This window comes from Triturus cristatus, chromosome 4_1, assembly GCF_964204655.1.
Source record: "Triturus cristatus chromosome 4_1, aTriCri1.1, whole genome shotgun sequence".
In the NCBI taxonomy this organism is placed as follows: Eukaryota; Metazoa; Chordata; class Amphibia; order Caudata; family Salamandridae; genus Triturus; species Triturus cristatus.
Window position 1 is genome coordinate 106,820,404 of NC_140585.1, and position 18,361 is coordinate 106,838,764.

Below are 18,361 nucleotides of genomic sequence, written 5' to 3' on the forward strand. Positions count from 1 at the left end.
TTGGATGCATTTTCAAAAGGAAAGAGAACGGAAAAATCTGTAGATTGAAGGTGATTGAGATAAACAAAATATTCCGTTTTTCTAAAAGCTACTGTAAAGAGTCTCTGGTTTAGAAGAAGAACCCTTACCAATGATCAAGAGAGATGCGACAGATTTCTATCATCAAAGCATTATGGTTGTCAAGATGAATCATCACTTTGATGTCTTCAACAAGTAGGATTCTTTTGATCTATAATCATCAAAAATGAGATAGCCCCATTTCATGGGATTTTTCAAGGCAAACGTCTGACAGATTAAGCGGGGTCCTCATCCCGGTTGGAGGACATATCTCTTCCTTCATCATGATGCCAGCCTAGCTTTCGGCCCAAAATCCAAGGTAAGCATGGCAAAAGTCTGGAGATGCCGGGGATTGAACCCGGGGCCTCATACATGCAAAGCATGCGCTCTACCACTGAGCTACATCCCCACTTCTGCAAGGTTTGACTGTATGATTGGAAACCCTGCATTGAACCGACGGCCACATCACCCCATTCGACTCTGCAGTATACAATGTCAGTCAGGAAAATCCTTCAGCCTTGTACCTGGATGATCTTCATGGTCTTATGTACAGATGCCTATATACAGCCTTCTTAGCGCAGTAGGCAGCGCGTCAGTCTCATAATCTGAAGGTCCTGAGTTCGATCCTCAGAGAGGGCATTTATTTCCTTCTTTTGGAATGCAAAATTCTCCGATTTTCTTGAAATGCGCAAACTATGCCTAGTTCAAAGATTTTTCCAAAGCAAATGTCTGACTATTTAAGTGGGGCTCTCACCCCAACTGCATGACAAACTTCTTCTTTCTGCATGATGGCAGGCTAGCCTTCTGGAAAAAAGCCAAGATAAGGAACAGAGGCTCCTGGAGATGCCGGGGATTGAACCCGGGACCTCATACATGCGAAGCATGCGCTCTACCACTGAGCTACATCCCCACTTTTGCACTTGAGCTGTTTGATGGATGCAAGGAATCCCTGAAACCCAGGGACTGCAAAGTCTCGATCATAATCAATGGAAGGTATTGTTTGAATAAAAGTGAAAGATATGGAAATCGAAGCAAAAAATCCTTCGAGCCGGATTTGAACCAGCGACCTAAGGATGTCTGACTTTATGCTACAGTCCTCCGCTCTACCAACTGAGCTATCGAAGGAGTGGCTGAAGTATCTTTCAGCGCTGTAATTATCTCTCGCTCAAGAAAGGTTGTGGGGGTGGGGATCAGGAGCAGATCGATGAAAATCATGAACATTACCTGCAGCTCCCTCTCAAAGTCACCAGTTCTTAGAGCACACTGTAAGGTACGTCTTATCACCCCAAAGGAGGATTTCAGACCAAAGTTCATGTTCTGTCTTGGCTTGGGGATAAGCAGGGGTGCTCCAAATTTCAATTTTACAGAAAGGAAAGGAACTTTGATACAAAGACCTTGGGCAGCATTGGTGGCAAATGGATGGCTGCGCGGAACCATGAAAGAAATGACAGAAAGTTATGGGAGTCATTACTACGCACCCAGCATCAAGAACGTGCATTTTGGATGCATTTTCAAAAGGAAAGAGAACGGAAAAATCTGTAGATTGAAGGTGATTGAGATAAACAAAATATTCCGTTTTTCTAAAAGCTACTGTAAAGAGTCTCTGGTTTAGAAGAAGAACCCTTACCAATGATCAAGAGAGATGCGACAGATTTCTATCATCAAAGCATTATGGTTGTCAAGATGAATCATCACTTTGATGTCTTCAACAAGTAGGATTCTTTTGATCTATAATCATCAAAAATGAGATAGCCCCACTTCATGGGATTTTTCAAGGCAAACGTCTGACAGATTAAGCGGGGTCCTCATCCCGGTTGGAGGACATATCTCTTCCTTCATCATGATGCCAGCCTAGCTTTCGGCCCAAAATCCAAGGTAAGCATGGCAAAAGTCTGGAGATGCCGGGGATTGAACCCGGGGCCTCATACATGCAAAGCATGCGCTCTACCACTGAGCTACATCCCCACTTCTGCAAGGTTTGACTGTATGATTGGAAACCCTGCATTGAACCGACGGCCACATCACCCCATTCGACTCTGCAGTATACAATGTCAGTCAGGAAAATCCTTCAGCCTTGTACCTGGATGATCTTCATGGTCTTATGTACAGATGCCTATATACAGCCTTCTTAGCGCAGTAGGCAGCGCGTCAGTCTCATAATCTGAAGGTCCTGAGTTCGATCCTCAGAGAGGGCATTTATTTCCTTCTTTTGGAATGCAAAATTCTCCGATTTTCTTGAAATGCGCAAACTATGCCTAGTTCAAAGATTTTTCCAAAGCAAATGTCTGACTATTTAAGTGGGGCTCTCACCCCAACTGCATGACAAACTTCTTCTTTCTGCATGATGGCAGGCTAGCCTTCTGGAAAAAAGCCAAGATAAGGAACAGAGGCTCCTGGAGATGCCGGGGATTGAACCCGGGACCTCATACATGCGAAGCATGCGCTCTACCACTGAGCTACATCCCCACTTTTGCCCTCGAGCTGTTTGATGGATGCAAGGAATCCCTGAAACCCAGGGACTGCAAAGTCTCGATCATAATCAATGGAAGGTATTGTTTGAATAAAAGTGAAATATATGGAAATCGAAGCAAAAAATCCTTCGAGCCGGATTTGAACCAGCGACCTAAGGATGTCTGACTTTATGCTACAGTCCTCCGCTCTACCAACTGAGCTATCGAAGGAGTGGCTGAAGTATCTTTCAGCGCTGTAATTATCTCTCGCTCAAGAAAGGTTGTGGGGGTGGGGATCAGGAGCAGATCGATGAAAATCATGAACATTACCTGCAGCTCCCTCTCAAAGTCACCAGTTCTTAGAGCACACTGTAAGGTACGTCTTATCACCCCAAAGGAGGATTTCAGACCAATGTTCATGTTCTGTCTTGGCTTGGGGATAAGCAGGGGTGCTCCAAATTTCAATTTTACAGAAAGGAAAGGAACTTTGATACAAAGACCTTGGGCAGCATTGGTGGCAAATGGATGGCTGCGCGGAACCATGAAAGAAATGACAGAAAGTTATGGGAGTCATTACTACGCACCCAGCATCAAGAACGTGCATTTTGGATGCATTTTCAAAAGGAAAGAGAACGGAAAAATCTGTAGATTGAAGGTGATTGAGATAAACAAAATATTCCGTTTTTCTAAAAGCTACTGTAAAGAGTCTCTGGTTTAGAAGAAGAACCCTTACCAATGATCAAGAGAGATGCGACAGATTTCTATCATCAAAGCATTATGGTTGTCAAGATGAATCATCACTTTGATGTCTTCAACAAGTAGGATTCTTTTGATCTATAATCATCAAAAATGAGATAGCCCCATTTCATGGGATTTTTCAAGGCAAACGTCTGACAGATTAAGCGGGGTCCTCATCCCGGTTGGAGGACATATCTCTTCCTTCATCATGATGCCAGCCTAGCTTTCGGCCCAAAATCCAAGGTAAGCATGGCAAAAGTCTGGAGATGCCGGGGATTGAACCCGGGGCCTCATACATGCAAAGCATGCGCTCTACCACTGAGCTACATCCCCACTTCTGCAAGGTTTGACTGTATGATTGGAAACCCTGCATTGAACCGACGGCCACATCACCCCATTCGACTCTGCAGTATACAATGTCAGTCAGGAAAATCCTTCAGCCTTGTACCTGGATGATCTTCATGGTCTTATGTACAGATGCCTATATACAGCCTTCTTAGCGCAGTAGGCAGCGCGTCAGTCTCATAATCTGAAGGTCCTGAGTTCGATCCTCAGAGAGGGCATTTATTTCCTTCTTTTGGAATGCAAAATTCTCCGATTTTCTTGAAATGCGCAAACTATGCCTAGTTCAAAGATTTTTCCAAAGCAAATGTCTGACTATTTAAGTGGGGCTCTCACCCCAACTGCATGACAAACTTCTTCTTTCTGCATGATGGCAGGCTAGCCTTCTGGAAAAAAGCCAAGATAAGGAACAGAGGCTCCTGGAGATGCCGGGGATTGAACCCGGGACCTCATACATGCAAAGCATGCGCTCTACCACTGAGCTACATCCCCACTTTTGCACTTGAGCTGTTTGATGGATGCAAGGAATCCCTGAAACCCAGGGACTGCAAAGTCTCGATCATAATCAATGGAAGGTATTGTTTGAATAAAAGTGAAAGATATGGAAATCGAAGCAAAAAATCCTTCGAGCCGGATTTGAACCAGCGACCTAAGGATGTCTGACTTTATGCTACAGTCCTCCGCTCTACCAACTGAGCTATCGAAGGAGTGGCTGAAGTATCTTTCAGCGCTGTAATTATCTCTCGCTCAAGAAAGGTTGTGGGGGTGGGGATCAGGAGCAGATCGATGAAAATCATGAACATTACCTGCAGCTCCCTCTCAAAGTCACCAGTTCTTAGAGCACACTGTAAGGTACGTCTTATCACCCCAAAGGAGGATTTCAGACCAAAGTTCATGTTCTGTCTTGGCTTGGGGATAAGCAGGGGTGCTCCAAATTTCAATTTTACAGAAAGGAAAGGAACTTTGATACAAAGACCTTGGGCAGCATTGGTGGCAAATGGATGGCTGCGCGGAACCATGAAAGAAATGACAGAAAGTTATGGGAGTCATTACTACGCACCCAGCATCAAGAACGTGCATTTTGGATGCATTTTCAAAAGGAAAGAGAACGGAAAAATCTGTAGATTGAAGGTGATTGAGATAAACAAAATATTCCGTTTTTCTAAAAGCTACTGTAAAGAGTCTCTGGTTTAGAAGAAGAACCCTTACCAATGATCAAGAGAGATGCGACAGATTTCTATCATCAAAGCATTATGGTTGTCAAGATGAATCATCACTTTGATGTCTTCAACAAGTAGGATTCTTTTGATCTATAATCATCAAAAATGAGATAGCCCCACTTCATGGGATTTTTCAAGGCAAACGTCTGACAGATTAAGCGGGGTCCTCATCCCGGTTGGAGGACATATCTCTTCCTTCATCATGATGCCAGCCTAGCTTTCGGCCCAAAATCCAAGGTAAGCATGGCAAAAGTCTGGAGATGCCGGGGATTGAACCCGGGGCCTCATACATGCAAAGCATGCGCTCTACCACTGAGCTACATCCCCACTTCTGCAAGGTTTGACTGTATGATTGGAAACCCTGCATTGAACCGACGGCCACATCACCCCATTCGACTCTGCAGTATACAATGTCAGTCAGGAAAATCCTTCAGCCTTGTACCTGGATGATCTTCATGGTCTTATGTACAGATGCCTATATACAGCCTTCTTAGCGCAGTAGGCAGCGCGTCAGTCTCATAATCTGAAGGTCCTGAGTTCGATCCTCAGAGAGGGCATTTATTTCCTTCTTTTGGAATGCAAAATTCTCCGATTTTCTTGAAATGCGCAAACTATGCCTAGTTCAAAGATTTTTCCAAAGCAAATGTCTGACTATTTAAGTGGGGCTCTCACCCCAACTGCATGACAAACTTCTTCTTTCTGCATGATGGCAGGCTAGCCTTCTGGAAAAAAGCCAAGATAAGGAACAGAGGCTCCTGGAGATGCCGGGGATTGAACCCGGGACCTCATACATGCGAAGCATGCGCTCTACCACTGAGCTACATCCCCACTTTTGCCCTCGAGCTGTTTGATGGATGCAAGGAATCCCTGAAACCCAGGGACTGCAAAGTCTCGATCATAATCAATGGAAGGTATTGTTTGAATAAAAGTGAAATATATGGAAATCGAAGCAAAAAATCCTTCGAGCCGGATTTGAACCAGCGACCTAAGGATGTCTGACTTTATGCTACAGTCCTCCGCTCTACCAACTGAGCTATCGAAGGAGTGGCTGAAGTATCTTTCAGCGCTGTAATTATCTCTCGCTCAAGAAAGGTTGTGGGGGTGGGGATCAGGAGCAGATCGATGAAAATCATGAACATTACCTGCAGCTCCCTCTCAAAGTCACCAGTTCTTAGAGCACACTGTAAGGTACGTCTTATCACCCCAAAGGAGGATTTCAGACCAATGTTCATGTTCTGTCTTGGCTTGGGGATAAGCAGGGGTGCTCCAAATTTCAATTTTACAGAAAGGAAAGGAACTTTGATACAAAGACCTTGGGCAGCATTGGTGGCAAATGGATGGCTGCGCGGAACCATGAAAGAAATGACAGAAAGTTATGGGAGTCATTACTACGCACCCAGCATCAAGAACGTGCATTTTGGATGCATTTTCAAAAGGAAAGAGAACGGAAAAATCTGTAGATTGAAGGTGATTGAGATAAACAAAATATTCCGTTTTTCTAAAAGCTACTGTAAAGAGTCTCTGGTTTAGAAGAAGAACCCTTACCAATGATCAAGAGAGATGCGACAGATTTCTATCATCAAAGCATTATGGTTGTCAAGATGAATCATCACTTTGATGTCTTCAACAAGTAGGATTCTTTTGATCTATAATCATCAAAAATGAGATAGCCCCATTTCATGGGATTTTTCAAGGCAAACGTCTGACAGATTAAGCGGGGTCCTCATCCCGGTTGGAGGACATATCTCTTCCTTCATCATGATGCCAGCCTAGCTTTCGGCCCAAAATCCAAGGTAAGCATGGCAAAAGTCTGGAGATGCCGGGGATTGAACCCGGGGCCTCATACATGCAAAGCATGCGCTCTACCACTGAGCTACATCCCCACTTCTGCAAGGTTTGACTGTATGATTGGAAACCCTGCATTGAACCGACGGCCACATCACCCCATTCGACTCTGCAGTATACAATGTCAGTCAGGAAAATCCTTCAGCCTTGTACCTGGATGATCTTCATGGTCTTATGTACAGATGCCTATATACAGCCTTCTTAGCGCAGTAGGCAGCGCGTCAGTCTCATAATCTGAAGGTCCTGAGTTCGATCCTCAGAGAGGGCATTTATTTCCTTCTTTTGGAATGCAAAATTCTCCGATTTTCTTGAAATGCGCAAACTATGCCTAGTTCAAAGATTTTTCCAAAGCAAATGTCTGACTATTTAAGTGGGGCTCTCACCCCAACTGCATGACAAACTTCTTCTTTCTGCATGATGGCAGGCTAGCCTTCTGGAAAAAAGCCAAGATAAGGAACAGAGGCTCCTGGAGATGCCGGGGATTGAACCCGGGACCTCATACATGCAAAGCATGCGCTCTACCACTGAGCTACATCCCCACTTTTGCACTCGAGCTGTTTGATGGATGCAAGGAATCCCTGAAACCCAGGGACTGCAAAGTCTCGATCATAATCAATGGAAGGTATTGTTTGAATAAAAGTGAAAGATATGGAAATCGAAGCAAAAAATCCTTCGAGCCGGATTTGAACCAGCGACCTAAGGATGTCTGACTTTATGCTACAGTCCTCCGCTCTACCAACTGAGCTATCGAAGGAGTGGCTGAAGTATCTTTCAGCGCTGTAATTATCTCTCGCTCAAGAAAGGTTGTGGGGGTGGGGATCAGGAGCAGATCGATGAAAATCATGAACATTACCTGCAGCTCCCTCTCAAAGTCACCAGTTCTTAGAGCACACTGTAAGGTACGTCTTATCACCCCAAAGGAGGATTTCAGACCAAAGTTCATGTTCTGTCTTGGCTTGGGGATAAGCAGGGGTGCTCCAAATTTCAATTTTACAGAAAGGAAAGGAACTTTGATACAAAGACCTTGGGCAGCATTGGTGGCAAATGGATGGCTGCGCGGAACCATGAAAGAAATGACAGAAAGTTATGGGAGTCATTACTACGCACCCAGCATCAAGAACGTGCATTTTGGATGCATTTTCAAAAGGAAAGAGAACGGAAAAATCTGTAGATTGAAGGTGATTGAGATAAACAAAATATTCCGTTTTTCTAAAAGCTACTGTAAAGAGTCTCTGGTTTAGAAGAAGAACCCTTACCAATGATCAAGAGAGATGCGACAGATTTCTATCATCAAAGCATTATGGTTGTCAAGATGAATCATCACTTTGATGTCTTCAACAAGTAGGATTCTTTTGATCTATAATCATCAAAAATGAGATAGCCCCACTTCATGGGATTTTTCAAGGCAAACGTCTGACAGATTAAGCGGGGTCCTCATCCCGGTTGGAGGACATATCTCTTCCTTCATCATGATGCCAGCCTAGCTTTCGGCCCAAAATCCAAGGTAAGCATGGCAAAAGTCTGGAGATGCCGGGGATTGAACCCGGGGCCTCATACATGCAAAGCATGCGCTCTACCACTGAGCTACATCCCCACTTCTGCAAGGTTTGACTGTATGATTGGAAACCCTGCATTGAACCGACGGCCACATCACCCCATTCGACTCTGCAGTATACAATGTCAGTCAGGAAAATCCTTCAGCCTTGTACCTGGATGATCTTCATGGTCTTATGTACAGATGCCTATATACAGCCTTCTTAGCGCAGTAGGCAGCGCGTCAGTCTCATAATCTGAAGGTCCTGAGTTCGATCCTCAGAGAGGGCATTTATTTCCTTCTTTTGGAATGCAAAATTCTCCGATTTTCTTGAAATGCGCAAACTATGCCTAGTTCAAAGATTTTTCCAAAGCAAATGTCTGACTATTTAAGTGGGGCTCTCACCCCAACTGCATGACAAACTTCTTCTTTCTGCATGATGGCAGGCTAGCCTTCTGGAAAAAAGCCAAGATAAGGAACAGAGGCTCCTGGAGATGCCGGGGATTGAACCCGGGACCTCATACATGCGAAGCATGCGCTCTACCACTGAGCTACATCCCCACTTTTGCCCTCGAGCTGTTTGATGGATGCAAGGAATCCCTGAAACCCAGGGACTGCAAAGTCTCGATCATAATCAATGGAAGGTATTGTTTGAATAAAAGTGAAATATATGGAAATCGAAGCAAAAAATCCTTCGAGCCGGATTTGAACCAGCGACCTAAGGATGTCTGACTTTATGCTACAGTCCTCCGCTCTACCAACTGAGCTATCGAAGGAGTGGCTGAAGTATCTTTCAGCGCTGTAATTATCTCTCGCTCAAGAAAGGTTGTGGGGGTGGGGATCAGGAGCAGATCGATGAAAATCATGAACATTACCTGCAGCTCCCTCTCAAAGTCACCAGTTCTTAGAGCACACTGTAAGGTACGTCTTATCACCCCAAAGGAGGATTTCAGACCAATGTTCATGTTCTGTCTTGGCTTGGGGATAAGCAGGGGTGCTCCAAATTTCAATTTTACAGAAAGGAAAGGAACTTTGATACAAAGACCTTGGGCAGCATTGGTGGCAAATGGATGGCTGCGCGGAACCATGAAAGAAATGACAGAAAGTTATGGGAGTCATTACTACGCACCCAGCATCAAGAACGTGCATTTTGGATGCATTTTCAAAAGGAAAGAGAACGGAAAAATCTGTAGATTGAAGGTGATTGAGATAAACAAAATATTCCGTTTTTCTAAAAGCTACTGTAAAGAGTCTCTGGTTTAGAAGAAGAACCCTTACCAATGATCAAGAGAGATGCGACAGATTTCTATCATCAAAGCATTATGGTTGTCAAGATGAATCATCACTTTGATGTCTTCAACAAGTAGGATTCTTTTGATCTATAATCATCAAAAATGAGATAGCCCCATTTCATGGGATTTTTCAAGGCAAACGTCTGACAGATTAAGCGGGGTCCTCATCCCGGTTGGAGGACATATCTCTTCCTTCATCATGATGCCAGCCTAGCTTTCGGCCCAAAATCCAAGGTAAGCATGGCAAAAGTCTGGAGATGCCGGGGATTGAACCCGGGGCCTCATACATGCAAAGCATGCGCTCTACCACTGAGCTACATCCCCACTTCTGCAAGGTTTGACTGTATGATTGGAAACCCTGCATTGAACCGACGGCCACATCACCCCATTCGACTCTGCAGTATACAATGTCAGTCAGGAAAATCCTTCAGCCTTGTACCTGGATGATCTTCATGGTCTTATGTACAGATGCCTATATACAGCCTTCTTAGCGCAGTAGGCAGCGCGTCAGTCTCATAATCTGAAGGTCCTGAGTTCGATCCTCAGAGAGGGCATTTATTTCCTTCTTTTGGAATGCAAAATTCTCCGATTTTCTTGAAATGCGCAAACTATGCCTAGTTCAAAGATTTTTCCAAAGCAAATGTCTGACTATTTAAGTGGGGCTCTCACCCCAACTGCATGACAAACTTCTTCTTTCTGCATGATGGCAGGCTAGCCTTCTGGAAAAAAGCCAAGATAAGGAACAGAGGCTCCTGGAGATGCCGGGGATTGAACCCGGGACCTCATACATGCAAAGCATGCGCTCTACCACTGAGCTACATCCCCACTTTTGCACTTGAGCTGTTTGATGGATGCAAGGAATCCCTGAAACCCAGGGACTGCAAAGTCTCGATCATAATCAATGGAAGGTATTGTTTGAATAAAAGTGAAAGATATGGAAATCGAAGCAAAAAATCCTTCGAGCCGGATTTGAACCAGCGACCTAAGGATGTCTGACTTTATGCTACAGTCCTCCGCTCTACCAACTGAGCTATCGAAGGAGTGGCTGAAGTATCTTTCAGCGCTGTAATTATCTCTCGCTCAAGAAAGGTTGTGGGGGTGGGGATCAGGAGCAGATCGATGAAAATCATGAACATTACCTGCAGCTCCCTCTCAAAGTCACCAGTTCTTAGAGCACACTGTAAGGTACGTCTTATCACCCCAAAGGAGGATTTCAGACCAAAGTTCATGTTCTGTCTTGGCTTGGGGATAAGCAGGGGTGCTCCAAATTTCAATTTTACAGAAAGGAAAGGAACTTTGATACAAAGACCTTGGGCAGCATTGGTGGCAAATGGATGGCTGCGCGGAACCATGAAAGAAATGACAGAAAGTTATGGGAGTCATTACTACGCACCCAGCATCAAGAACGTGCATTTTGGATGCATTTTCAAAAGGAAAGAGAACGGAAAAATCTGTAGATTGAAGGTGATTGAGATAAACAAAATATTCCGTTTTTCTAAAAGCTACTGTAAAGAGTCTCTGGTTTAGAAGAAGAACCCTTACCAATGATCAAGAGAGATGCGACAGATTTCTATCATCAAAGCATTATGGTTGTCAAGATGAATCATCACTTTGATGTCTTCAACAAGTAGGATTCTTTTGATCTATAATCATCAAAAATGAGATAGCCCCATTTCATGGGATTTTTCAAGGCAAACGTCTGACAGATTAAGCGGGGTCCTCATCCCGGTTGGAGGACATATCTCTTCCTTCATCATGATGCCAGCCTAGCTTTCGGCCCAAAATCCAAGGTAAGCATGGCAAAAGTCTGGAGATGCCGGGGATTGAACCCGGGGCCTCATACATGCAAAGCATGCGCTCTACCACTGAGCTACATCCCCACTTCTGCAAGGTTTGACTGTATGATTGGAAACCCTGCATTGAACCGACGGCCACATCACCCCATTCGACTCTGCAGTATACAATGTCAGTCAGGAAAATCCTTCAGCCTTGTACCTGGATGATCTTCATGGTCTTATGTACAGATGCCTATATACAGCCTTCTTAGCGCAGTAGGCAGCGCGTCAGTCTCATAATCTGAAGGTCCTGAGTTCGATCCTCAGAGAGGGCATTTATTTCCTTCTTTTGGAATGCAAAATTCTCCGATTTTCTTGAAATGCGCAAACTATGCCTAGTTCAAAGATTTTTCCAAAGCAAATGTCTGACTATTTAAGTGGGGCTCTCACCCCAACTGCATGACAAACTTCTTCTTTCTGCATGATGGCAGGCTAGCCTTCTGGAAAAAAGCCAAGATAAGGAACAGAGGCTCCTGGAGATGCCGGGGATTGAACCCGGGACCTCATACATGCGAAGCATGCGCTCTACCACTGAGCTACATCCCCACTTTTGCACTCGAGCTGTTTGATGGATGCAAGGAATCCCTGAAACCCAGGGACTGCAAAGTCTCGATCATAATCAATGGAAGGTATTGTTTGAATAAAAGTGAAAGATATGGAAATCGAAGCAAAAAATCCTTCGAGCCGGATTTGAACCAGCGACCTAAGGATGTCTGACTTTATGCTACAGTCCTCCGCTCTACCAACTGAGCTATCGAAGGAGTGGCTGAAGTATCTTTCAGCGCTGTAATTATCTCTCGCTCAAGAAAGGTTGTGGGGGTGGGGATCAGGAGCAGATCGATGAAAATCATGAACATTACCTGCAGCTCCCTCTCAAAGTCACCAGTTCTTAGAGCACACTGTAAGGTACGTCTTATCACCCCAAAGGAGGATTTCAGACCAAAGTTCATGTTCTGTCTTGGCTTGGGGATAAGCAGGGGTGCTCCAAATTTCAATTTTACAGAAAGGAAAGGAACTTTGATACAAAGACCTTGGGCAGCATTGGTGGCAAATGGATGGCTGCGCGGAACCATGAAAGAAATGACAGAAAGTTATGGGAGTCATTACTACGCACCCAGCATCAAGAACGTGCATTTTGGATGCATTTTCAAAAGGAAAGAGAACGGAAAAATCTGTAGATTGAAGGTGATTGAGATAAACAAAATATTCCGTTTTTCTAAAAGCTACTGTAAAGAGTCTCTGGTTTAGAAGAAGAACCCTTACCAATGATCAAGAGAGATGCGACAGATTTCTATCATCAAAGCATTATGGTTGTCAAGATGAATCATCACTTTGATGTCTTCAACAAGTAGGATTCTTTTGATCTATAATCATCAAAAATGAGATAGCCCCATTTCATGGGATTTTTCAAGGCAAACGTCTGACAGATTAAGCGGGGTCCTCATCCCGGTTGGAGGACATATCTCTTCCTTCATCATGATGCCAGCCTAGCTTTCGGCCCAAAATCCAAGGTAAGCATGGCAAAAGTCTGGAGATGCCGGGGATTGAACCCGGGGCCTCATACATGCAAAGCATGCGCTCTACCACTGAGCTACATCCCCACTTCTGCAAGGTTTGACTGTATGATTGGAAACCCTGCATTGAACCGACGGCCACATCACCCCATTCGACTCTGCAGTATACAATGTCAGTCAGGAAAATCCTTCAGCCTTGTACCTGGATGATCTTCATGGTCTTATGTACAGATGCCTATATACAGCCTTCTTAGCGCAGTAGGCAGCGCGTCAGTCTCATAATCTGAAGGTCCTGAGTTCGATCCTCAGAGAGGGCATTTATTTCCTTCTTTTGGAATGCAAAATTCTCCGATTTTCTTGAAATGCGCAAACTATGCCTAGTTCAAAGATTTTTCCAAAGCAAATGTCTGACTATTTAAGTGGGGCTCTCACCCCAACTGCATGACAAACTTCTTCTTTCTGCATGATGGCAGGCTAGCCTTCTGGAAAAAAGCCAAGATAAGGAACAGAGGCTCCTGGAGATGCCGGGGATTGAACCCGGGACCTCATACATGCGAAGCATGCGCTCTACCACTGAGCTACATCCCCACTTTTGCACTCGAGCTGTTTGATGGATGCAAGGAATCCCTGAAACCCAGGGACTGCAAAGTCTCGATCATAATCAATGGAAGGTATTGTTTGAATAAAAGTGAAAGATATGGAAATCGAAGCAAAAAATCCTTCGAGCCGGATTTGAACCAGCGACCTAAGGATGTCTGACTTTATGCTACAGTCCTCCGCTCTACCAACTGAGCTATCGAAGGAGTGGCTGAAGTATCTTTCAGCGCTGTAATTATCTCTCGCTCAAGAAAGGTTGTGGGGGTGGGGATCAGGAGCAGATCGATGAAAATCATGAACATTACCTGCAGCTCCCTCTCAAAGTCACCAGTTCTTAGAGCACACTGTAAGGTACGTCTTATCACCCCAAAGGAGGATTTCAGACCAAAGTTCATGTTCTGTCTTGGCTTGGGGATAAGCAGGGGTGCTCCAAATTTCAATTTTACAGAAAGGAAAGGAACTTTGATACAAAGACCTTGGGCAGCATTGGTGGCAAATGGATGGCTGCGCGGAACCATGAAAGAAATGACAGAAAGTTATGGGAGTCATTACTACGCACCCAGCATCAAGAACGTGCATTTTGGATGCATTTTCAAAAGGAAAGAGAACGGAAAAATCTGTAGATTGAAGGTGATTGAGATAAACAAAATATTCCGTTTTTCTAAAAGCTACTGTAAAGAGTCTCTGGTTTAGAAGAAGAACCCTTACCAATGATCAAGAGAGATGCGACAGATTTCTATCATCAAAGCATTATGGTTGTCAAGATGAATCATCACTTTGATGTCTTCAACAAGTAGGATTCTTTTGATCTATAATCATCAAAAATGAGATAGCCCCATTTCATGGGATTTTTCAAGGCAAACGTCTGACAGATTAAGCGGGGTCCTCATCCCGGTTGGAGGACATATCTCTTCCTTCATCATGATGCCAGCCTAGCTTTCGGCCCAAAATCCAAGGTAAGCATGGCAAAAGTCTGGAGATGCCGGGGATTGAACCCGGGGCCTCATACATGCAAAGCATGCGCTCTACCACTGAGCTACATCCCCACTTCTGCAAGGTTTGACTGTATGATTGGAAACCCTGCATTGAACCGACGGCCACATCACCCCATTCGACTCTGCAGTATACAATGTCAGTCAGGAAAATCCTTCAGCCTTGTACCTGGATGATCTTCATGGTCTTATGTACAGATGCCTATATACAGCCTTCTTAGCGCAGTAGGCAGCGCGTCAGTCTCATAATCTGAAGGTCCTGAGTTCGATCCTCAGAGAGGGCATTTATTTCCTTCTTTTGGAATGCAAAATTCTCCGATTTTCTTGAAATGCGCAAACTATGCCTAGTTCAAAGATTTTTCCAAAGCAAATGTCTGACTATTTAAGTGGGGCTCTCACCCCAACTGCATGACAAACTTCTTCTTTCTGCATGATGGCAGGCTAGCCTTCTGGAAAAAAGCCAAGATAAGGAACAGAGGCTCCTGGAGATGCCGGGGATTGAACCCGGGACCTCATACATGCGAAGCATGCGCTCTACCACTGAGCTACATCCCCACTTTTGCACTTGAGCTGTTTGATGGATGCAAGGAATCCCTGAAACCCAGGGACTGCAAAGTCTCGATCATAATCAATGGAAGGTATTGTTTGAATAAAAGTGAAAGATATGGAAATCGAAGCAAAAAATCCTTCGAGCCGGATTTGAACCAGCGACCTAAGGATGTCTGACTTTATGCTACAGTCCTCCGCTCTACCAACTGAGCTATCGAAGGAGTGGCTGAAGTATCTTTCAGCGCTGTAATTATCTCTCGCTCAAGAAAGGTTGTGGGGGTGGGGATCAGGAGCAGATCGATGAAAATCATGAACATTACCTGCAGCTCCCTCTCAAAGTCACCAGTTCTTAGAGCACACTGTAAGGTACGTCTTATCACCCCAAAGGAGGATTTCAGACCAAAGTTCATGTTCTGTCTTGGCTTGGGGATAAGCAGGGGTGCTCCAAATTTCAATTTTACAGAAAGGAAAGGAACTTTGATACAAAGACCTTGGGCAGCATTGGTGGCAAATGGATGGCTGCGCGGAACCATGAAAGAAATGACAGAAAGTTATGGGAGTCATTACTACGCACCCAGCATCAAGAACGTGCATTTTGGATGCATTTTCAAAAGGAAAGAGAACGGAAAAATCTGTAGATTGAAGGTGATTGAGATAAACAAAATATTCCGTTTTTCTAAAAGCTACTGTAAAGAGTCTCTGGTTTAGAAGAAGAACCCTTACCAATGATCAAGAGAGATGCGACAGATTTCTATCATCAAAGCATTATGGTTGTCAAGATGAATCATCACTTTGATGTCTTCAACAAGTAGGATTCTTTTGATCTATAATCATCAAAAATGAGATAGCCCCACTTCATGGGATTTTTCAAGGCAAACGTCTGACAGATTAAGCGGGGTCCTCATCCCGGTTGGAGGACATATCTCTTCCTTCATCATGATGCCAGCCTAGCTTTCGGCCCAAAATCCAAGGTAAGCATGGCAAAAGTCTGGAGATGCCGGGGATTGAACCCGGGGCCTCATACATGCAAAGCATGCGCTCTACCACTGAGCTACATCCCCACTTCTGCAAGGTTTGACTGTATGATTGGAAACCCTGCATTGAACCGACGGCCACATCACCCCATTCGACTCTGCAGTATACAATGTCAGTCAGGAAAATCCTTCAGCCTTGTACCTGGATGATCTTCATGGTCTTATGTACAGATGCCTATATACAGCCTTCTTAGCGCAGTAGGCAGCGCGTCAGTCTCATAATCTGAAGGTCCTGAGTTCGATCCTCAGAGAGGGCATTTATTTCCTTCTTTTGGAATGCAAAATTCTCCGATTTTCTTGAAATGCGCAAACTATGCCTAGTTCAAAGATTTTTCCAAAGCAAATGTCTGACTATTTAAGTGGGGCTCTCACCCCAACTGCATGACAAACTTCTTCTTTCTGCATGATGGCAGGCTAGCCTTCTGGAAAAAAGCCAAGATAAGGAACAGAGGCTCCTGGAGATGCCGGGGATTGAACCCGGGACCTCATACATGCGAAGCATGCGCTCTACCACTGAGCTACATCCCCACTTTTGCCCTCGAGCTGTTTGATGGATGCAAGGAATCCCTGAAACCCAGGGACTGCAAAGTCTCGATCATAATCAATGGAAGGTATTGTTTGAATAAAAGTGAAATATATGGAAATCGAAGCAAAAAATCCTTCGAGCCGGATTTGAACCAGCGACCTAAGGATGTCTGACTTTATGCTACAGTCCTCCGCTCTACCAACTGAGCTATCGAAGGAGTGGCTGAAGTATCTTTCAGCGCTGTAATTATCTCTCGCTCAAGAAAGGTTGTGGGGGTGGGGATCAGGAGCAGATCGATGAAAATCATGAACATTACCTGCAGCTCCCTCTCAAAGTCACCAGTTCTTAGAGCACACTGTAAGGTACGTCTTATCACCCCAAAGGAGGATTTCAGACCAATGTTCATGTTCTGTCTTGGCTTGGGGATAAGCAGGGGTGCTCCAAATTTCAATTTTACAGAAAGGAAAGGAACTTTGATACAAAGACCTTGGGCAGCATTGGTGGCAAATGGATGGCTGCGCGGAACCATGAAAGAAATGACAGAAAGTTATGGGAGTCATTACTACGCACCCAGCATCAAGAACGTGCATTTTGGATGCATTTTCAAAAGGAAAGAGAACGGAAAAATCTGTAGATTGAAGGTGATTGAGATAAACAAAATATTCCGTTTTTCTAAAAGCTACTGTAAAGAGTCTCTGGTTTAGAAGAAGAACCCTTACCAATGATCAAGAGAGATGCGACAGATTTCTATCATCAAAGCATTATGGTTGTCAAGATGAATCATCACTTTGATGTCTTCAACAAGTAGGATTCTTTTGATCTATAATCATCAAAAATGAGATAGCCCCATTTCATGGGATTTTTCAAGGCAAACGTCTGACAGATTAAGCGGGGTCCTCATCCCGGTTGGAGGACATATCTCTTCCTTCATCATGATGCCAGCCTAGCTTTCGGCCCAAAATCCAAGGTAAGCATGGCAAAAGTCTGGAGATGCCGGGGATTGAACCCGGGGCCTCATACATGCAAAGCATGCGCTCTACCACTGAGCTACATCCCCACTTCTGCAAGGTTTGACTGTATGATTGGAAACCCTGCATTGAACCGACGGCCACATCACCCCATTCGACTCTGCAGTATACAATGTCAGTCAGGAAAATCCTTCAGCCTTGTACCTGGATGATCTTCATGGTCTTATGTACAGATGCCTATATACAGCCTTCTTAGCGCAGTAGGCAGCGCGTCAGTCTCATAATCTGAAGGTCCTGAGTTCGATCCTCAGAGAGGGCATTTATTTCCTTCTTTTGGAATGCAAAATTCTCCGATTTTCTTGAAATGCGCAAACTATGCCTAGTTCAAAGATTTTTCCAAAGCAAATGTCTGACTATTTAAGTGGGGCTCTCACCCCAACTGCATGACAAACTTCTTCTTTCTGCATGATGGCAGGCTAGCCTTCTGGAAAAAAGCCAAGATAAGGAACAGAGGCTCCTGGAGATGCCGGGGATTGAACCCGGGACCTCATACATGCAAAGCATGCGCTCTACCACTGAGCTACATCCCCACTTTTGCACTCGAGCTGTTTGATGGATGCAAGGAATCCCTGAAACCCAGGGACTGCAAAGTCTCGATCATAATCAATGGAAGGTATTGTTTGAATAAAAGTGAAAGATATGGAAATCGAAGCAAAAAATCCTTCGAGCCGGATTTGAACCAGCGACCTAAGGATGTCTGACTTTATGCTACAGTCCTCCGCTCTACCAACTGAGCTATCGAAGGAGTGGCTGAAGTATCTTTCAGCGCTGTAATTATCTCTCGCTCAAGAAAGGTTGTGGGGGTGGG

The 18,361-nt window shown here is 44.5% G+C and overlaps 48 non-coding genes across 48 annotated transcripts; 12 read left to right on the forward strand and 36 right to left on the reverse strand.

Annotated features, from left to right (window-relative positions):
- Nucleotides 1-394: 394 nt before the first annotated feature.
- On the reverse strand, nucleotides 395-466 carry TRNAA-UGC (transfer RNA alanine (anticodon UGC)). Its single transcript has one exon. It is a non-coding gene; the product is annotated as a tRNA-Ala (tRNA).
- A 157-nt stretch (nucleotides 467-623) lies between these two features.
- On the forward strand, nucleotides 624-696 carry TRNAM-CAU (transfer RNA methionine (anticodon CAU)). Its single transcript has one exon. It is a non-coding gene; the product is annotated as a tRNA-Met (tRNA).
- A 199-nt stretch (nucleotides 697-895) lies between these two features.
- Nucleotides 896-967, reverse strand: TRNAA-CGC (transfer RNA alanine (anticodon CGC)). Its single transcript has one exon. It is a non-coding gene; the product is annotated as a tRNA-Ala (tRNA).
- Nucleotides 968-1,096: 129 nt separating this feature from the next.
- Nucleotides 1,097-1,182, reverse strand: TRNAY-GUA (transfer RNA tyrosine (anticodon GUA)). The gene is given in 2 exon segments: nucleotides 1,097-1,132; nucleotides 1,146-1,182. It is a non-coding gene; the product is annotated as a tRNA-Tyr (tRNA).
- Nucleotides 1,183-1,950: 768 nt separating this feature from the next.
- TRNAA-UGC (transfer RNA alanine (anticodon UGC)) lies at nucleotides 1,951-2,022 on the reverse strand. The gene has a single exon. It is a non-coding gene; the product is annotated as a tRNA-Ala (tRNA).
- A 157-nt stretch (nucleotides 2,023-2,179) lies between these two features.
- On the forward strand, nucleotides 2,180-2,252 carry TRNAM-CAU (transfer RNA methionine (anticodon CAU)). The gene has a single exon. It is a non-coding gene; the product is annotated as a tRNA-Met (tRNA).
- Nucleotides 2,253-2,451: 199 nt separating this feature from the next.
- Nucleotides 2,452-2,523, reverse strand: TRNAA-CGC (transfer RNA alanine (anticodon CGC)). The gene has a single exon. It is a non-coding gene; the product is annotated as a tRNA-Ala (tRNA).
- A 129-nt stretch (nucleotides 2,524-2,652) lies between these two features.
- Nucleotides 2,653-2,738, reverse strand: TRNAY-GUA (transfer RNA tyrosine (anticodon GUA)). Its single transcript is given in 2 exon segments — nucleotides 2,653-2,688; nucleotides 2,702-2,738. It is a non-coding gene; the product is annotated as a tRNA-Tyr (tRNA).
- A 768-nt stretch (nucleotides 2,739-3,506) lies between these two features.
- On the reverse strand, nucleotides 3,507-3,578 carry TRNAA-UGC (transfer RNA alanine (anticodon UGC)). The gene has a single exon. It is a non-coding gene; the product is annotated as a tRNA-Ala (tRNA).
- Nucleotides 3,579-3,735: 157 nt separating this feature from the next.
- Nucleotides 3,736-3,808, forward strand: TRNAM-CAU (transfer RNA methionine (anticodon CAU)). Its single transcript has one exon. It is a non-coding gene; the product is annotated as a tRNA-Met (tRNA).
- Nucleotides 3,809-4,007: 199 nt separating this feature from the next.
- Nucleotides 4,008-4,079, reverse strand: TRNAA-UGC (transfer RNA alanine (anticodon UGC)). The gene has a single exon. It is a non-coding gene; the product is annotated as a tRNA-Ala (tRNA).
- Nucleotides 4,080-4,208: 129 nt separating this feature from the next.
- Nucleotides 4,209-4,294, reverse strand: TRNAY-GUA (transfer RNA tyrosine (anticodon GUA)). Its single transcript is given in 2 exon segments — nucleotides 4,209-4,244; nucleotides 4,258-4,294. It is a non-coding gene; the product is annotated as a tRNA-Tyr (tRNA).
- A 768-nt stretch (nucleotides 4,295-5,062) lies between these two features.
- TRNAA-UGC (transfer RNA alanine (anticodon UGC)) lies at nucleotides 5,063-5,134 on the reverse strand. The gene has a single exon. It is a non-coding gene; the product is annotated as a tRNA-Ala (tRNA).
- Nucleotides 5,135-5,291: 157 nt separating this feature from the next.
- On the forward strand, nucleotides 5,292-5,364 carry TRNAM-CAU (transfer RNA methionine (anticodon CAU)). Its single transcript has one exon. It is a non-coding gene; the product is annotated as a tRNA-Met (tRNA).
- Nucleotides 5,365-5,563: 199 nt separating this feature from the next.
- On the reverse strand, nucleotides 5,564-5,635 carry TRNAA-CGC (transfer RNA alanine (anticodon CGC)). Its single transcript has one exon. It is a non-coding gene; the product is annotated as a tRNA-Ala (tRNA).
- A 129-nt stretch (nucleotides 5,636-5,764) lies between these two features.
- TRNAY-GUA (transfer RNA tyrosine (anticodon GUA)) lies at nucleotides 5,765-5,850 on the reverse strand. The gene is given in 2 exon segments: nucleotides 5,765-5,800; nucleotides 5,814-5,850. It is a non-coding gene; the product is annotated as a tRNA-Tyr (tRNA).
- A 768-nt stretch (nucleotides 5,851-6,618) lies between these two features.
- Nucleotides 6,619-6,690, reverse strand: TRNAA-UGC (transfer RNA alanine (anticodon UGC)). Its single transcript has one exon. It is a non-coding gene; the product is annotated as a tRNA-Ala (tRNA).
- A 157-nt stretch (nucleotides 6,691-6,847) lies between these two features.
- Nucleotides 6,848-6,920, forward strand: TRNAM-CAU (transfer RNA methionine (anticodon CAU)). Its single transcript has one exon. It is a non-coding gene; the product is annotated as a tRNA-Met (tRNA).
- Nucleotides 6,921-7,119: 199 nt separating this feature from the next.
- Nucleotides 7,120-7,191, reverse strand: TRNAA-UGC (transfer RNA alanine (anticodon UGC)). Its single transcript has one exon. It is a non-coding gene; the product is annotated as a tRNA-Ala (tRNA).
- Nucleotides 7,192-7,320: 129 nt separating this feature from the next.
- On the reverse strand, nucleotides 7,321-7,406 carry TRNAY-GUA (transfer RNA tyrosine (anticodon GUA)). Its single transcript is given in 2 exon segments — nucleotides 7,321-7,356; nucleotides 7,370-7,406. It is a non-coding gene; the product is annotated as a tRNA-Tyr (tRNA).
- A 768-nt stretch (nucleotides 7,407-8,174) lies between these two features.
- TRNAA-UGC (transfer RNA alanine (anticodon UGC)) lies at nucleotides 8,175-8,246 on the reverse strand. Its single transcript has one exon. It is a non-coding gene; the product is annotated as a tRNA-Ala (tRNA).
- Nucleotides 8,247-8,403: 157 nt separating this feature from the next.
- On the forward strand, nucleotides 8,404-8,476 carry TRNAM-CAU (transfer RNA methionine (anticodon CAU)). The gene has a single exon. It is a non-coding gene; the product is annotated as a tRNA-Met (tRNA).
- A 199-nt stretch (nucleotides 8,477-8,675) lies between these two features.
- TRNAA-CGC (transfer RNA alanine (anticodon CGC)) lies at nucleotides 8,676-8,747 on the reverse strand. The gene has a single exon. It is a non-coding gene; the product is annotated as a tRNA-Ala (tRNA).
- A 129-nt stretch (nucleotides 8,748-8,876) lies between these two features.
- Nucleotides 8,877-8,962, reverse strand: TRNAY-GUA (transfer RNA tyrosine (anticodon GUA)). Its single transcript is given in 2 exon segments — nucleotides 8,877-8,912; nucleotides 8,926-8,962. It is a non-coding gene; the product is annotated as a tRNA-Tyr (tRNA).
- Nucleotides 8,963-9,730: 768 nt separating this feature from the next.
- Nucleotides 9,731-9,802, reverse strand: TRNAA-UGC (transfer RNA alanine (anticodon UGC)). The gene has a single exon. It is a non-coding gene; the product is annotated as a tRNA-Ala (tRNA).
- A 157-nt stretch (nucleotides 9,803-9,959) lies between these two features.
- Nucleotides 9,960-10,032, forward strand: TRNAM-CAU (transfer RNA methionine (anticodon CAU)). Its single transcript has one exon. It is a non-coding gene; the product is annotated as a tRNA-Met (tRNA).
- A 199-nt stretch (nucleotides 10,033-10,231) lies between these two features.
- Nucleotides 10,232-10,303, reverse strand: TRNAA-UGC (transfer RNA alanine (anticodon UGC)). Its single transcript has one exon. It is a non-coding gene; the product is annotated as a tRNA-Ala (tRNA).
- A 129-nt stretch (nucleotides 10,304-10,432) lies between these two features.
- Nucleotides 10,433-10,518, reverse strand: TRNAY-GUA (transfer RNA tyrosine (anticodon GUA)). Its single transcript is given in 2 exon segments — nucleotides 10,433-10,468; nucleotides 10,482-10,518. It is a non-coding gene; the product is annotated as a tRNA-Tyr (tRNA).
- A 768-nt stretch (nucleotides 10,519-11,286) lies between these two features.
- TRNAA-UGC (transfer RNA alanine (anticodon UGC)) lies at nucleotides 11,287-11,358 on the reverse strand. Its single transcript has one exon. It is a non-coding gene; the product is annotated as a tRNA-Ala (tRNA).
- A 157-nt stretch (nucleotides 11,359-11,515) lies between these two features.
- Nucleotides 11,516-11,588, forward strand: TRNAM-CAU (transfer RNA methionine (anticodon CAU)). Its single transcript has one exon. It is a non-coding gene; the product is annotated as a tRNA-Met (tRNA).
- Nucleotides 11,589-11,787: 199 nt separating this feature from the next.
- On the reverse strand, nucleotides 11,788-11,859 carry TRNAA-CGC (transfer RNA alanine (anticodon CGC)). The gene has a single exon. It is a non-coding gene; the product is annotated as a tRNA-Ala (tRNA).
- Nucleotides 11,860-11,988: 129 nt separating this feature from the next.
- TRNAY-GUA (transfer RNA tyrosine (anticodon GUA)) lies at nucleotides 11,989-12,074 on the reverse strand. Its single transcript is given in 2 exon segments — nucleotides 11,989-12,024; nucleotides 12,038-12,074. It is a non-coding gene; the product is annotated as a tRNA-Tyr (tRNA).
- Nucleotides 12,075-12,842: 768 nt separating this feature from the next.
- TRNAA-UGC (transfer RNA alanine (anticodon UGC)) lies at nucleotides 12,843-12,914 on the reverse strand. Its single transcript has one exon. It is a non-coding gene; the product is annotated as a tRNA-Ala (tRNA).
- Nucleotides 12,915-13,071: 157 nt separating this feature from the next.
- Nucleotides 13,072-13,144, forward strand: TRNAM-CAU (transfer RNA methionine (anticodon CAU)). Its single transcript has one exon. It is a non-coding gene; the product is annotated as a tRNA-Met (tRNA).
- Nucleotides 13,145-13,343: 199 nt separating this feature from the next.
- TRNAA-CGC (transfer RNA alanine (anticodon CGC)) lies at nucleotides 13,344-13,415 on the reverse strand. The gene has a single exon. It is a non-coding gene; the product is annotated as a tRNA-Ala (tRNA).
- A 129-nt stretch (nucleotides 13,416-13,544) lies between these two features.
- TRNAY-GUA (transfer RNA tyrosine (anticodon GUA)) lies at nucleotides 13,545-13,630 on the reverse strand. The gene is given in 2 exon segments: nucleotides 13,545-13,580; nucleotides 13,594-13,630. It is a non-coding gene; the product is annotated as a tRNA-Tyr (tRNA).
- Nucleotides 13,631-14,398: 768 nt separating this feature from the next.
- TRNAA-UGC (transfer RNA alanine (anticodon UGC)) lies at nucleotides 14,399-14,470 on the reverse strand. The gene has a single exon. It is a non-coding gene; the product is annotated as a tRNA-Ala (tRNA).
- A 157-nt stretch (nucleotides 14,471-14,627) lies between these two features.
- Nucleotides 14,628-14,700, forward strand: TRNAM-CAU (transfer RNA methionine (anticodon CAU)). Its single transcript has one exon. It is a non-coding gene; the product is annotated as a tRNA-Met (tRNA).
- Nucleotides 14,701-14,899: 199 nt separating this feature from the next.
- TRNAA-CGC (transfer RNA alanine (anticodon CGC)) lies at nucleotides 14,900-14,971 on the reverse strand. The gene has a single exon. It is a non-coding gene; the product is annotated as a tRNA-Ala (tRNA).
- A 129-nt stretch (nucleotides 14,972-15,100) lies between these two features.
- TRNAY-GUA (transfer RNA tyrosine (anticodon GUA)) lies at nucleotides 15,101-15,186 on the reverse strand. Its single transcript is given in 2 exon segments — nucleotides 15,101-15,136; nucleotides 15,150-15,186. It is a non-coding gene; the product is annotated as a tRNA-Tyr (tRNA).
- A 768-nt stretch (nucleotides 15,187-15,954) lies between these two features.
- On the reverse strand, nucleotides 15,955-16,026 carry TRNAA-UGC (transfer RNA alanine (anticodon UGC)). The gene has a single exon. It is a non-coding gene; the product is annotated as a tRNA-Ala (tRNA).
- A 157-nt stretch (nucleotides 16,027-16,183) lies between these two features.
- TRNAM-CAU (transfer RNA methionine (anticodon CAU)) lies at nucleotides 16,184-16,256 on the forward strand. The gene has a single exon. It is a non-coding gene; the product is annotated as a tRNA-Met (tRNA).
- Nucleotides 16,257-16,455: 199 nt separating this feature from the next.
- TRNAA-CGC (transfer RNA alanine (anticodon CGC)) lies at nucleotides 16,456-16,527 on the reverse strand. Its single transcript has one exon. It is a non-coding gene; the product is annotated as a tRNA-Ala (tRNA).
- A 129-nt stretch (nucleotides 16,528-16,656) lies between these two features.
- Nucleotides 16,657-16,742, reverse strand: TRNAY-GUA (transfer RNA tyrosine (anticodon GUA)). Its single transcript is given in 2 exon segments — nucleotides 16,657-16,692; nucleotides 16,706-16,742. It is a non-coding gene; the product is annotated as a tRNA-Tyr (tRNA).
- Nucleotides 16,743-17,510: 768 nt separating this feature from the next.
- TRNAA-UGC (transfer RNA alanine (anticodon UGC)) lies at nucleotides 17,511-17,582 on the reverse strand. The gene has a single exon. It is a non-coding gene; the product is annotated as a tRNA-Ala (tRNA).
- Nucleotides 17,583-17,739: 157 nt separating this feature from the next.
- TRNAM-CAU (transfer RNA methionine (anticodon CAU)) lies at nucleotides 17,740-17,812 on the forward strand. Its single transcript has one exon. It is a non-coding gene; the product is annotated as a tRNA-Met (tRNA).
- A 199-nt stretch (nucleotides 17,813-18,011) lies between these two features.
- TRNAA-UGC (transfer RNA alanine (anticodon UGC)) lies at nucleotides 18,012-18,083 on the reverse strand. The gene has a single exon. It is a non-coding gene; the product is annotated as a tRNA-Ala (tRNA).
- A 129-nt stretch (nucleotides 18,084-18,212) lies between these two features.
- Nucleotides 18,213-18,298, reverse strand: TRNAY-GUA (transfer RNA tyrosine (anticodon GUA)). The gene is given in 2 exon segments: nucleotides 18,213-18,248; nucleotides 18,262-18,298. It is a non-coding gene; the product is annotated as a tRNA-Tyr (tRNA).
- Between the last annotated feature and the right edge of the window lie 63 nt (nucleotides 18,299-18,361).